Consider the following 15,841-nt stretch of genomic DNA (forward strand, 5'->3'; position numbering starts at 1 on the left):
ATGGTATCAGCAATCGTAGGAAAAAGAAAAAATGAAAAAAAATCATCGCCCAAAGAACGGATGTCCTGCTCCAGGTGGGACATCCGGTATTTATTGCTGTGCTATAGTGTGCTGTATATGTACAGTAGTGTCTATATCCAGTACGTTAGACATAAAATTATCCAATTATGTAAATAATAACGATACACTTGCGAGAGAAAATTGAAGGTTGTTTCATGTTCACTTCTAGAAACGTGTTCACGTCGAGTGCTCCTGATTGCTTTCCCATTGTGAATCTTTCGATTGCATTCAACGGCGTATGAATACTAAACGATATTTAAAAGTTTGAATAGATATTACAAAATATTTATAAATAAATAAGTTCTTTGTACACTGTCAAATATTTCGTTAGATAATTTGTGAACATCTATTAGTTTGCTGTGTTACATACTTATTGAATAATACTAGCGTCCAGCACACACAAATGCAATATCAATTCGATTTCAATAGTCATAAAAATATATTGAATCTTAGTAATGTTTTTGCTAAATTCCCCAAACCTTCATAATAGATAATATATAATAAGTTATTGTATTTTGAATAAACTCATATATTTAACTTGAAAATGTATGATATAATAATAAATTAAATACCATGACTTAATATATTTTGTCAAATATTTGCTGTAAGAACAACTAATGGAGAACTTTGTACTATATTTCCTAGATTTTGACTAAGAAAAACATTTTTATCACAAATCAAATAAAAAAATTTAAAAAAAAGCCTAAAAGGTGAAATGTATATTGCAACAGCTGAAAAAGAACCAACCTATTTAAAACATTTATATTTTATAACATGTCTAGAATAAAAGTTTATATAAATATTTGTTACACATTTTAAGTACTGTCATTTTTTTAGGCAATTACAACAAAAAACAAAATCGATTTTGTCAAAAATTTGTGTTGCGTAAAATATATTTAAATTATTCAGTTTTTTTTTGTTTTTCCCAAATATTTTGAAAATTGATTTGATTTTTTGATTCCCTGAAATTCCAAAAACTAGATACAATTTCAACCACATACTAAGTTGAAAATTAATTAATTTTTTTCTGCTCCAAAACGTTATGATTTATTCATAGCTTTGATCATAATATAAAAAAGTAAAACACTGTTTACTTATTAATCATATTATATGTTGGTACTAATATCGCGTACAATGTGTTACAAATGTTTTGAATTTTACAGTAACTGTAATGTATATCGAAATTAAATCACGTTCAATATGGGTTTCGGGTCATTGGATAGCTACTGACCACCTTAAAGCTCACATTTACCCAGTTAAAAAACGCAATTTCACACTTTACCGAGTGTGTAAATAAAAACGTTATATTACACCTATAAAGCACACAGGGCGGATAGAGGAAAAAAACTTTTATAAGCTACCATAAAAAAAATTCGTTCACTCGGGTACATTTTTATGCAAATGGTGACAATTTATTGCGTTAGACACCTCTAATAGGTTAGTTTATGGTTCACAGAAATTTCGTAATCAACTCGAGTATAATGATCACTACCCCCGCCCTTACGTAAATTCGCTCTTCGCCCCTATCATTTTTGTGTTGTTTTTCTGATGCATCATGTGTAGAGAAAAATAAAAATCCTAATATTGTGCTTCACTGTCATTTATATACGTTCAGCACAATGAACTCCCAAGTGAAAACACTTGATGGGTACCAAAGTTGCACAATAATATTATCGTTACGTGATTACATTTTATTACCTTCTAAGTATCGTTTAAAACTGCTTTATAATTTGGTTTTTATGACATCGGTTTAATCAATTCAAAAATATTGATTTTGGGTAAATAAATAAAATTATTTACTTATTTTCTGCATAATGTTATTATTATTCTGCCATTCTCCATACGTGCTATTGTATTGTATTAATATTGTTGGTTGTATAATTAATAACATAATTTTAGAAATCGGTTTTTCGTTTCTATAGAGATAAAATAATTTTTATGATTTTACCATCGTGTGTAGATGTGCAGCGTGCTTAAGGGCAGACTTAATTGTATTGTTATATTTATCTTATACAATGATGTACAAGTGAAAAATGAAAATAATAATTATTCATCGGACACATGATGCATCTATAATATTATGGCTTTGGCCGTTTTTGGTTTTTGTCTGCACGTTATCGCACACCAATACTTGACAAACCGGTCTAAATGCATTTTTTCCGCCTTCCAGCGCACGTGTCATCGTATACCATGGTATTCGCTGAACTAAATATAATATTAAATGACCTAAAGCGGTCACGTCATTTTACGTGGTCAAATGGCTGGTGTGAGTTCTCGTGCCATCTATTATATTATTCGTCGCTTGGTCTTGGAGATACGAATGTCCAAAAACGAATGTACGTAAATGGACTAGAGCAGTGCTTCTAAACCTCTTTTTAAGATGACACCCTCATTTTGATTCATACAAATGGCAACATACTTAAAACAACTAGCGGATTTTTGAGAAAGTGATAATTTATACCTATCTATATGTAAATTATTGAGAAAGAGACTTTCTTTACAATTATTTTTCTTACCTGTGATTTTTGCCATTACGTAATAATAAAAACGTCATATTGTACATTTATACTTGGTCATGTACAATATAAATAAACAATTTTCCTGGCGACACATTTCACGACAATACTCTACATACCACTTAAAACCCAGTGAAATAGAGGGCAGTGTCTTATTTTTTTATTCCTCAAAAGTCGTTGGTTATTTGAATATTAGTCAGGGCAAGTCTATTAGATGCGTTCCTCGCAGTTTGGTATTAAAAATAAAAAAAAATTATATGAAATTGAGGAAAAATACACTGTAGGCAAAGAAAATTTTTACACAAATATAAACGGTATCCAGTGAAATGTATAACAGTATATCGCCAAACATGGCCGAGGAACCAAAGTAAACTTCTCCGAAAGTTGTATGACGACTGCAATATAAGAGCCAACAGCATCTGTGAAGTACTGAATTCTTTGGGGTAACTGATGGAAAAGTATTTGTAATTGATTATCAAAAAGCTTTAGTAATGGATAATCGTTAAATTGTCCAATTGTGTAATAATATTATACAGATGACAATATATTCTATTTAACCCAAGCAAAATCAGATGAACAACAGCGACAATGAGATGAATTAATTTCGTTGTATTACCTTTGAAAGTTCGCAAGTGTTTAATTTTACTATAATATATTATTCATAGTACATGCTAACCATCGTTTATTGTATACAATAAATGGAGCTTAAAATATAGTTAATACTAATTATTTTGTTCTTCGTTTATCAAGAAGTGATGTATTTATTTTGTCTGATAATATAGTTTTGTGATATATTTTTGTGGTCACGGCGTTATTATATTATGAAATATTTTTAGTTAACTTATGTTTACAACTGTGCAAACTCAATATGAAAACATTTTAAAAACTACATCAAGTCTCTAATAATTATCTCTATTTTTTTTTCTTGACATATATATTATGCTTTAATATCCAATTTCGTAGAAACTCAAACTTGAAATGTCTTCAAAGGAAGAAAAAAAATGTTAAAATTATAAAATTTTTAAAAATGTTAACTTTTAATGCTTATGAAAAAAAATTCCATTTAAAATATAATATAAACAGCTTAAGTACATAATTTTCTGGTATTTTTCTTTAACTATTAAAATAAATAGGTAAGGTAAAATTAGTTTACATCACGAATGACAGAAATCACAGATCATCGTATAGTGTAGCTGTAACATCCTTATAATAATTGTTTTTTTAATCTATTAGCTGTTGCAGATCATATAATCACCATCACTCTATGAAAAATAATAGTATTTTATTTCAAACCGTCACTCACCTGTCAGGTTTTCTTTTTCCTTTTACTAAGCGTAGTAGGCAGGTATTAGTACAATATACAAACTGACATTCATGAATGGTACAATTATTTGTGCCCACAATGATTTGTTTTTTTTATTTTCATGATTTCTCGCTGTGGGTATTCAAAAACTAATTACTATTTATAATTAAACACTCCTGCATAATATCAATATACGTAATTACATTAGAGTAATAGAGTGTAATATACAAATAGTAATAAAACGGGAGGAATTTGATAACATATCATTATGGCAATGTAATAATATCATTCAATCTCATTGGAAGTGGATTTATACTCATATTTAACTACTAAAATGCCAAAAATATGTTTTTATATTATTATTACTTCAAAGTTATTGCTTATTATCTCATCATTATTAATTATAAATATTTTTTTTTGAACAAATAAATATAAATTATTATTAATAATAAGTAACTGTAGCAAAAAATGTCAACTTTTTATTCAAAAACTACTTAAATGCAGAAAGTATTGTAAAATCACAGTATGGTCAATTAATTAAAAGGGGTTGTGTGTAGTGTGTACCAATCATTATATTTTTTTGTTAAAACATTATGGGAATAAATGATTTTAAACACTGTTTCATAGGAGTCAGATTATTTAAAAATGAAAATTAAATAAATTGTATCTATTACAACAAAATTTACATTGATTTTTACGGACCAATGATACATAACTTGACACTATTTTCTTTAGATATAGTGCAAACAATTATTTATTTATAACGTATTTATAATGTTATACAAAATTATTAGCATAATGTAAGTTATAGATAGGTTAGAGTGGTAATAGTCATAACTAAGTAATAATAACAAAATAATATAATAATGATTATCCACCTAAGTAAATAACGTTTAGTAATGGAATCCCAAATAATTGTTGATCTATAAGCAAACTGTCTCAATTCAGATTATTTAATTAAAATTACATTAGAAAATTAAAGCGATGAGATTCGATCAAATATCTGTTTCAGCTTTTGTGAAACTGTAAGTGAAAATTATACCGAGGTTGGATATTGGTAACATTTATTATAATACACTAACTCAAAATAAACTAAAAGTTTAAAAACTTTTAATACGTTTATACATTGTTGCAGATGTTACATTTGAAGCAACCTTCATTATACTTTAATTGAAACTTTTTTTTTTAAATCTACGATACTAATAATTGCATACTGTTTCTACTCAACTAATAATTTAACTTCAAGTACAAATATTTTCCGTAATAAATCCTTATTACGTGTTCTTTAGGTTAATTTATTTCCTAAATAAATTAGATTCACTCAAATTATTTTACTTTTGCATCTTACTCTTACGTTTTATTCTCTTGTAAAATTAAAGCAATAATAATATCCTACACCATTCTGGTCCGAGACAATTCATGGCACAGTCGGGAAATATAAGTAGTTATTAGTTTTATATAAATATATTTTAACATTTTAACTGAAGGTTTAATTTTAGTATTTTATTATGATTAATTGTGCCTTATATATATATATATATATATATTAACTTAGTTGAATTAAATCGCAGTTAATTGGAACGGATAACATTTTCTAACTAATACAGTCATGTTCGTGTGTTGACAATACGCCAAACCGATTTGTCGCACCTGTGTCATGTGAGTCTATCAACCAGGCAAAATCATACTATGAAAAATTACTTAAGTAATTAAATTACTTTGTTGTTTTTCCGGAGAGTTGTTTAAAAATGTGAACCAACTTTGACTTTTACCTCGTTGTTTTTTTTTTTTTTTTGAAATGACCGAGAAGTAAATTTATTATCCATTTATTTGACAGCCTATTTATTACGTGGCTTGCCTATTTGTTTTATTTTCCAACCGATAGGTACTGAAGTAACATAATTTTTATTATAGTATAATAACATATATTTACAGTTTTAAAATGTTCATGTTCTCTCAACGCTATTTTAGCATTCCAAGGTCTCGAGAAAAATAGCTTCATCCGTTTTGACGTACTCAATTTGATTAAACCTACCACTCGAATTCAGATTACACGCAGTATAGAATTGCACGTGAGTCATGTGATTTTTCAAAAAAAAAGAAAAGAGTGAAACTTTTCAGATACAGTGTTTATAAACGTCACATTATTTTGCTTTTAATATTATGCACAAACAATCCGTCAACAGCGAGTGCAAACCTTATAAAATGCTTCAACGTTTTACCATTATATTTATACGGAGTGTATTTTATTTTATTATACGGTGTGTTAATAATTTTAAGACTTGTTTCTAATTTTTTCGGTGAATGTTTTTTTAGAAAATATTAAAAATGTTAACCACGTAGTTACACCTACACCAGCATCAATTTTATTGAATAGTAACTAATTTTTTTATGAATCTAGTACTGATTTTTTTTCGTCATAATTAATATTAGTTCACTTATTCATTAACGGTTTTTTAAATTGTACTAAATTCATGATAATATTATGTTGATTGAGTGGAGAACCAAATTAATGATTCTAACATCAATATTGTCTGTAAAGAAATACTATAATAAACCATTAAAATAGTAATTAAAATAATTATGTCCTTAATAATTTTCAATTTTCATAAAACTTAACTGTTAAATATAAAGAACGATGTATTTTTGAAAATGTTTTGTCGTTTTGATATTATACATGCATTGTTGGTCTTTAATTCATAAAATACCATTCATGCAACGAAACAAAATGCACTCTGTATCTGATGTGTCTGATGTGTATTTACAGATTTTAATATTTCGGGCTAACTTGTTATTCATATTATTCAATATTTAAATTTGTGCTTACAAATTAACTTTAATATTCTGAAACTAAGTATAATAATTACTATAGTACGTACTATGTAGTCGTTTCAAGTCTATTAGTGATGTAGGTATATCTGAAAATGCATATTATAGTTACAATATTACAGTATTATATAATTATAAATGACTAAAATACAATAGGCAGGTACCCAAGTCAATATGTCCATTAATATACTTTTTAAAACCGTAATGTTATTACGCAATGATTTTTGATTTTGATTAGGTATAGCCGTATCAAGTTAAAATATTACTCAAAAGTAGTATGTAAATAAATTTCATTTTTAGGAGTTTCAATTTTAGTTTATACTATGATTTTATTTTAGAATATAGTGATTTATAGCCTTCATTTCTAATGACAAAAATTTATTACAAAGTAACTTTTGTTTTATTTTAATATTATTTATAGTTTTGAACATTTTGGGTAATTTCTTATTCATACCCAAGACTAAAAAAAAAACGTGCACGATGTTGGTTATAATACAGTATTTATTACAATGTACAATATATCTCGAAAAAATAATATACTTAGAATAAAATGCATTAGACATAGTTTAACAAACAGTCCAAATTAAAATCATTCTAAATACACTTAACACCTATTTACTAAAGCCGAACAACTTTTCTCAGAATTTATTTTTTTTTTTTGTCATGTGGTGATTTATTGTAAAATATAACGATGTACACCATTATCATCTGCCAAGTTAAGCATAACACAATGTGTTCTCAACACCCATGTTATAACTTATAAGTATCTGTTTCCTATTGCGATTTTCAATTAAAATTAAATTCTAATGATTTCTAAATGGATTAAAATAGTGGAAAAATTATGAAAAAATATCTGGTTTTTTTTTTATTTGTCTGAGAATAATAATATACTCGTATTTGTATCAATGCATTTTTATTTACATTTTAATAATGAAATATTTAAAGATATTCAAAGATATTATCCATAGAGTTGTGTAAATAATTATGAGTACAACGTTCTTGTTCAGCAATATATACCTACTATTTTAGATTTGGTTCCCAAATGCATAATTGCTACGTTAACCAAGGTACATATGCGTTTTTGTAAAGTTCTCAGTCACAATAATTTTCTGGATGATTATCAGAATAATTAACAAAGTTAAGAGAAGCGAAAAAGTATTTTAGACACTTAAACAAGTGATGATCTCTCTACAATTTAACACATTTAGCAGGTAGCTTACAAAAAACTTTTTGAATACTTTTTTAAACTTTCTAAATCTTTTATAGTTGTAACTTATAATATTGAGGTATGTTTGATTGTTCACTTTTTTTATTTTCAACAGAAATAATAAGAGTTAATTAGACGATCTTAAGAAAAAAAATATTTTTAATGGTCAAGTAGTTCAAAAAATATTGGAATGGCAGATTTATATTTTTGTTTTAAAGTACCCATGTTACTGAAATAATGACGAATTTTAAATCTTTCAGTTATGGATTCAGATTAGATTATGTGGGAAGATTTATAATTATTACGTACGAGTGTTTGTCTTCAGGAAGTTAATATGTTTGGTAGTTAATGCTAATTTAAATCAACTATTTCGTAAGTATGCGATAGCCATCAACTGAGGTGCAGTGGTTTAGCCTCAACAATTTACAGTTATCAACTACAGTAGCCGCCGATTGTTGGGACTCGTGGTTAATGGACTTATTCGCATATTGGAGTCAAACAGGCTGGTACAGATTTACAATGAACCTATAAAATATACTAACACATAGGAAATAATTTAATTGCTGTTAAATGTACGCAAAGTGGTTGTAGCCGTTTAAATACGACGGAACAAACATGTATGTTGTGCCTACTGTCCAGCACTCGAGCTAACATAACGGATGCTTTTCTCCGATTTTCGTATGACGAATTCGGTTGAAAATAAATGAATACGATGATCAGAGAAAAACATTCGCCATGTTACAATGTTTGCGAGGCTAGCTTGCCAGTGTACACACTTAACTAACGTCTTGTTTATTTAAGTCCATTTCTATAATGTTATAATGGTCGGCAAAAATGTCATATTAATACTTGAATAATATTAGTAATAAAAATAATAGTACTGTATATAAAACAGTTGTTCGCAGATGTCGTCCTTGTTGTCTCCGCCGCACGACGTACCATATGTTCCAGTGACATTGACGCCGCCACTATTACGACCGCCGCCGCCGCCGTCTTTTCGCTCAGCTGCCCTTGCTCTATGATACAAATATTAATTGATCCGTGACGTAAACCTCCGCCACCGCTGCCCCGCCGTCGTACAATACACGTAACTCACTGCTGCAGGCTATTATTATTATTACTATTACTATTATCATATACGTACGTGTGTCTCTGTGTAATGTCATGTACTATTATTATTATTATTATTATTATTATTATTATTATGATTAGTGGCAGTAGTTGTAGTATATCGTTATGATTGGTATCATTGCGAATCGATTGTTGGCTGGTTTAAGCTACAGCCTCTGCCACCGTCAATGTACGTATACCTAATATAATAATAATATACGTGTGGATGGTAGAGTTTGTGGAGCGGTAGGGTGAAAGAGCTGCAAGAAAAAAAAAAGAAACGTATTAGAGGGGACCGTGTTGTTAGATGGACTGGTGTATTAGGTTTCGACATGTCGTATACACGTGTCGTATCCGATTGTGAAGATAAAAGTAAATTCACGTTTTCAAAGTCCATTTTCACTGCAAGTTGCAACCACCACACACGGGCCAGACTCGATTATTTGCCCTCTCGAGTTCGCTGTTATATTTCCATCAATAAAATGTCCGATTCGTTTACACTTCTACACTTTTTGCGAATCAACATTAACAATAATATATCAAAGGATCAAAAACAATTTTCGACTCGATTAATAAACTATCTACAATAAAATGTCTGTTCTTCGAGCACGCCAGGCCCAATTTAAGAGTACTCTGCAGCTGCAAGTATCAATACCAACTTTTAACTATTCAATCTTATAATTAATAAAATATTACAGAATAAAAGTTAAAAATACCTATATTAATATAACTAAAATAGTAATGTAAATGATTTTAATAATAACTTGTCATTCGACCGAGCCCAAGATTTCCCCTTCTATGTAAAGTTTCCATAAACAAATTGAAATGAACACTCGGTTAAACGAAGTGATATACCTACATATTGTATATGATTACAGAGGCGAATATATAAATGGTAAATAGTAGATGGAAAGGCTGCCATTAAAATGTATGTCACCTAGTCTTAACCTATGGTCACAAATCACAATCATCAATTACAATTTTTTTTTAATTCCTAGTTCTGATAATACAATATATGTATAGCAGATAATATTTATTTCATAATAACTATATCAAATTATAAGCGAGTATAAACTTACCCAAGTAGATAGTCACGGTTAAACAAAAAAAATTAAATCAAGTATTTTCGCAAAGCTCTATTAGCTGAGTCTTAATCACAATACGGTTAGTTTTTAAATTTTGTGATATTTGATTACTTCTATGCAAATAAAACTGACTACATACTATAATAATATTTGTATATCGACTTCTTTATTCCCGTATTTCTATCGTTCAACTTTTCACTAAAACCACGTAACATAATCATATTATCATATTATTATTGTCAAAATATGTCAGTTCTATGTTGTGATTCTATCTCTAGAGTGAAACGAATTGATGATGCGTACCATTGAAAATTTGTTCTGAGGATCCAAATGTTTTGATTTATGACATGTCAATACAGTTTCGTAGAGGTTAGATCAATAGTAGGCACAACTGTAAGAAACAGCTGATCGGGTCTATGTAGCCCAGTCCTAAAGAATTCTCAGTGTTTTCGATCCATCAAAAATTCTAAATTCAACAAACTGATATCCATAATCGGATCATTCTACAATTAATGTATTATTAATACGCCGCATTTAACCTACAATGCGGATAGGTATTTAATGAACGGATAATAAATTATTTTAAATAAAAATGATTATACGTAAACACATCCCGTTCGAGCCAATGTATAAGTCAGCGGTTCCCAAAGTCGGGGTATGGATTAACAAAAAGTAATGATCGTGAAAAAAAAATCGATTTTAAAATCAAAAATAACAAAATATTTTCTAAAATAAATTATGTTAACAATAGAAAAAAGTTTAAAAAAATCTTATTGTTCATAAGTATATATATTATATTTTTAGTAAAAAAAAAAAAGTACCTGATGTTCAAATTTCTAATACCGTCAGCCGTGTAACGCATTAACTCAATTTTCGATACTGATTTCATATTATGTGTTTAGCCATTAAACCACTGTGTTTTCTCTCTGTTCCCTTAACCCATATATAAATACAAAATATTATATCATAGTTTTTCATGAAGCAAATAAAAAATACATCTTATTTTAATGTCCCGTTGGCTACCTTGAATTGTCACGACTAATAGCAACATATTATGTCATGTACAGGAACAGGGAAAGTAGTAATAAAATAAAATTTTATATTTGGCTCTCAATGAGCAAAATACACTGTTATTGGATAAATAATAATTATGAAAAATCATGTGGTAAACTAAATAATAGACGTTGAACAGCTATACGAAATTATAATAACGAGTCTATACTGTTATAGGTATATCAACTATTGAGATATAAGTACATAACACGACCATGGTATTGGTAAATTAATGCATATTCGTGGACTAGGTATATTATATTATTATATTATATTATTGTTTACCCATCTATAGCCACGTGTCGAAAACCACCTTTCCATGACGAGCAGGTGATTTTAGACTGAGTCGAATTTGCATTTTTGGTTATACCTTCACCTTGGTCCGAACTGCGGTACATACCATTTTATGTGTATCTATAATACCTGTCACCTATAATATTGTATTATACCATTTCTGCTGGTACAAGTCGTCGTCGTGGGTCTGCTTCAGCAGGTGCATTGATGTAATATAATATATACGATAACTACCGAATCAACAATGCGTTTGTTGCGTTTTTTCACGTTCCTCAATGCGACGAGAGTTAGGTGCATACACAACAACATTCAGTCACTTTTATTATTATTATTTGTTATCATCATCATCATCGCCATCTATATCATCATTGTTATAAAGATGACGATGATGATAATAAATAAAAATTATAATAAAAGTGACTGAATTTTGCTCGCACCACGATACAACCACAGACGACGGGATTGCATTTGGTGAACCGTGATAAGTGAGTCTTCGTATCAGCAGTACGCCTTCACGGTCGAGCGTTCGGTGAACTGAGTTATCAGCTGATGAGCACAAGTATAATGACGATCGAAAATACCTGTACCTTAGTGTTCTACTACATAATATAGACTTACCAGCTGTCCAAATAAGTAGGTAGTCATAATATCTCGAACTTCAACAACAACAAAAGTTGAGTCCACTAGGATTTTCTTATTAACGCAATGTTATGTATAGAATGTACTGCCATATCGGACATAGAAAAGTAATTATATCAGGTAAAAAAATTGACGATTCGAATTTTCATTAATGCAAACTTATTTCCATACACTCGATAATATGATTTTTATTGAATTCTTGTCAGTAAAGTGTATTTGCAATATTTGAACAATATAATATAATATCATATTATAATAATATTAGGTATTATGTTACGTAATAATCATCAACTTACTTAAGTATTTTTCTGTGTAATGCAAGTTTTAAATTATTGTTACTTGTATAATTTACAGAGCATCGTGTAATATATCATGCATTTTTGTATATTTAAACAATGATTTTTTTAAATAATTGTCTTATCTTAATAAGTCGAATCTTTGACAGCTGTAATACATTTTTGGTCATTTTTTAAAATTGAAGTAGGTAATAACTCAAGCGTATCTAGTTGTACTGACTAGTTGTTCGACTGTATGCATATAATAAATATAATATACGTTGCATCCGACCTAGCGTGCTGTATCTCTTTCACGATGTTATAAAATAAACGTACATCATAGTTTTATATAAAATTGAGATTGATTCATTTGGGTTTTTTACAAGTTTTTAAATTCTAACTTTTTTTTTATCATTCTTTTGAGCCTATAATTTGAACATTTTGCCATAATCTATACATATTATTATATTTAATTTAATATGATAATATGTTACGATCACGATAAAAAAAAATGCAAAATACGCCCAACTCGAGTGTTCATAAAAAATAACACAATATACAAGTTCGTGGAATCATTTAAAAAAACAACATTAGTTTTAATAACAACCAAACCATAATCCATCAACAGCATAATGATAATAATTATTATTATTATAAATTATAATTACATATACGTTATGTCATAAAAATAATATACCAGAATTAATTTGTTATCACTTTATAGGTTAATTTAATTTAGATTTATCTAAGTGGAATACATTAGGCATTATAGACACGTTGGTTAACTATTTGGTTTTTTTCTCGAATGTAACACATCATTACTGCCTTGGCTGTTACCAACTAGTATCTCAGAAATCATGTTTGTAAAAATTATGTGAACACAATTAAAATATTATGCTTTGAAAATAATAATTATTACTAAAGTGTTTCTAGTTTCTACCATTATTATTTTTGGGATCATAACTTTATACCAAAAACCATACAACAATTAATGTGGCTTTACACTGAACTTTTGGTTTTTAAATTTCAGTTAGAAAGACTTATGAAGAATCTTATCTTAAATTGTATATCTTGGTATTAAAATTAAACAGTTGATGAATTTTTAACTGCAAAATAATTCCCATTTTTACTATACATTCATAAATATTCAACTTCAAATTCTCATAAAATACAAATATGGACATAATCTGAATTATTTTTTTTTTAAATTTCAGTAAGAATAATTTATGAAGAATATGGTATTTAAATATAATGTTCAAGCTTACATCCAACATTTATAGAAAAGAAACTAAATTAATCGAAGTTTCAAATGTCTATAAATAAAATAATGTTGAAAGTACGAATGTACGATGTTTAGAAATCAAGAATATAAATATTTGTTGAAAATTTTAAGTTTACATAGTTATAAGTTTTTGAATTACAAAAAAATCGATTTCGTTATAAATTGAGGTTGCGTAAATGCGTAAATATTCACGTTTTTCATTTTTTTTTCTTACATTTTCCCAAATTATCAGAAAAGCAATAAATCGATTGAATTTTACCAGAAACCATCATCTAAATTGAAAATTGAAGAATTTATTTATACTATAAATATTTTCTTCAGAAGTAAAAATAAAAAACACACACATTATTGTTATACCTACATGTACATCAAATATCATTCAGTGATTTTTCTCTTTTTCTTTATAAACGTCTGAACAATATTAAGCCTTTTGTCATTTTTCTAACTATATTTCTTAATTTTTTCAATTCCATAAGAGTTTTTAAACTTTAATTTTTCTGGGATCAATGTCTCACCATAATTCCAGTTGCTTATAAAAACTGAAAGTTACAGAAAAAAGGTATAGAAGTAGTAAAAAAAAGGTGGAACATTTTCGTTTATATAAGATAAAAGAGTTAACAAATCCTATCCTTATTCATTCACCACCGAAGTTTTATCGAAATTAGTTATTAATTTGATTTTAACTCAAAGGATCGAATGAAAAGTTTAGTTATATGTTTGTTATAAGTTTCCAGAACACCAACGCCTTATACATTACATTACTTTTTTCGTATTTTTCTCAATTATTTCTGATTTAGCTTAGAATAAATTAAAGATTTGAGTAGGTACATTTAAAAATTGTTAAATTATGTAACACCTTGTAAGTATATAAGTATTTATGTTAAATTTATATTTATTAAATAAACATAACATTTTATTACTATACTTTTATAAAAAGAAATAAAAATTTAAATAATATTTTTCTTCTGTGCGTACCTATCATAACACAATACAAAAAACTAAAATAAAATAATCTAGTAAATATTCTATCTTTAAAATTTGGTAGTTAATATAAATTCGTTTATGATTTATACCTCATATATACACAATTGACATTGTGGTTTCATTGAATTTAATAATATTAGGTCGAATTGAATATAATATCATTATAATAATGATTATTGTTTAAGCACACAAATATTGAAATATATTTTTATTATATTATTATTATGTTGTATTGCTATTGTGCGATATTAATATAAATTATCCTCTTCCATATTGTGATATCTACTGCGGCATAACCTTCGGAAAGTTCAATGTTCGTCATACCTCGTTAGATTACTCTATATAATACAGCATGTCGAAAACGATACAGTGACGATTTGTTTGTCCCAAGCCATTTAGCTATAATATACATTTTAAAAGCATTTTAAGAGGGGAAAATTCGTATTTATCAAATGAAAGGCGGTGAATTTCTTAATAGGGTTTCTTTTATATGCTATTTTTTTTACAAATATTTCAGTGGTAGTTTTTGTAAGTATGGTACACACACACATACATACATGCTCGATCAATTTTATGATTAAATTTTTGGCTGCCAATATTATGTCAATATGCACACATTATTACGCATAACATATTATGTTTAAAAATTAAGTTAATAATTCAAATTAATTAATGTGAATTAATGTGTATGGTTTTTTTTTTTTACTAGACACTTGTAGATTTTATGTTTTCGTATTTATCTACCTCAGACACTTAATTAAGTATAATGTCTATTGATAAAAGTTACAACGTTAATGTGGGTTGCATGAACGCTGTTCGAATACTCATTTTTACGAAAAAGTAGAAACCTTTTAGTGCACAACATTAAAGTCTATACATAATTATATCATTCAAGAATATTTTTCATAGTATTTCTAATATCTATGGTTTATGATTATAATCTTAAAGATATAGTAAATACTAAGTGCAATACTACAAGTGCTATTATAATATAATAAAACGTAAGATTTTTAATATTATATGATATTATACTTATATAATTTAACAAAATGTTTACATATTTTTATTGAACAATTTATACGTGGTACACAGTTCGACTGCAATCACATTTATTATAAAAATGTTCAGTTCCCCATAAGGGTCAATATTTTTCACAATAGTGTGTTAAAAATTATTCAATTTAATGAATAAATATAATTACTTT

Source organism: Myzus persicae, unplaced genomic scaffold (assembly GCF_001856785.1).
Source record: "Myzus persicae strain clone G006 unplaced genomic scaffold, MPER_G0061.0, whole genome shotgun sequence".
NCBI classification, from domain to species: domain Eukaryota; kingdom Metazoa; phylum Arthropoda; class Insecta; order Hemiptera; family Aphididae; genus Myzus; species Myzus persicae.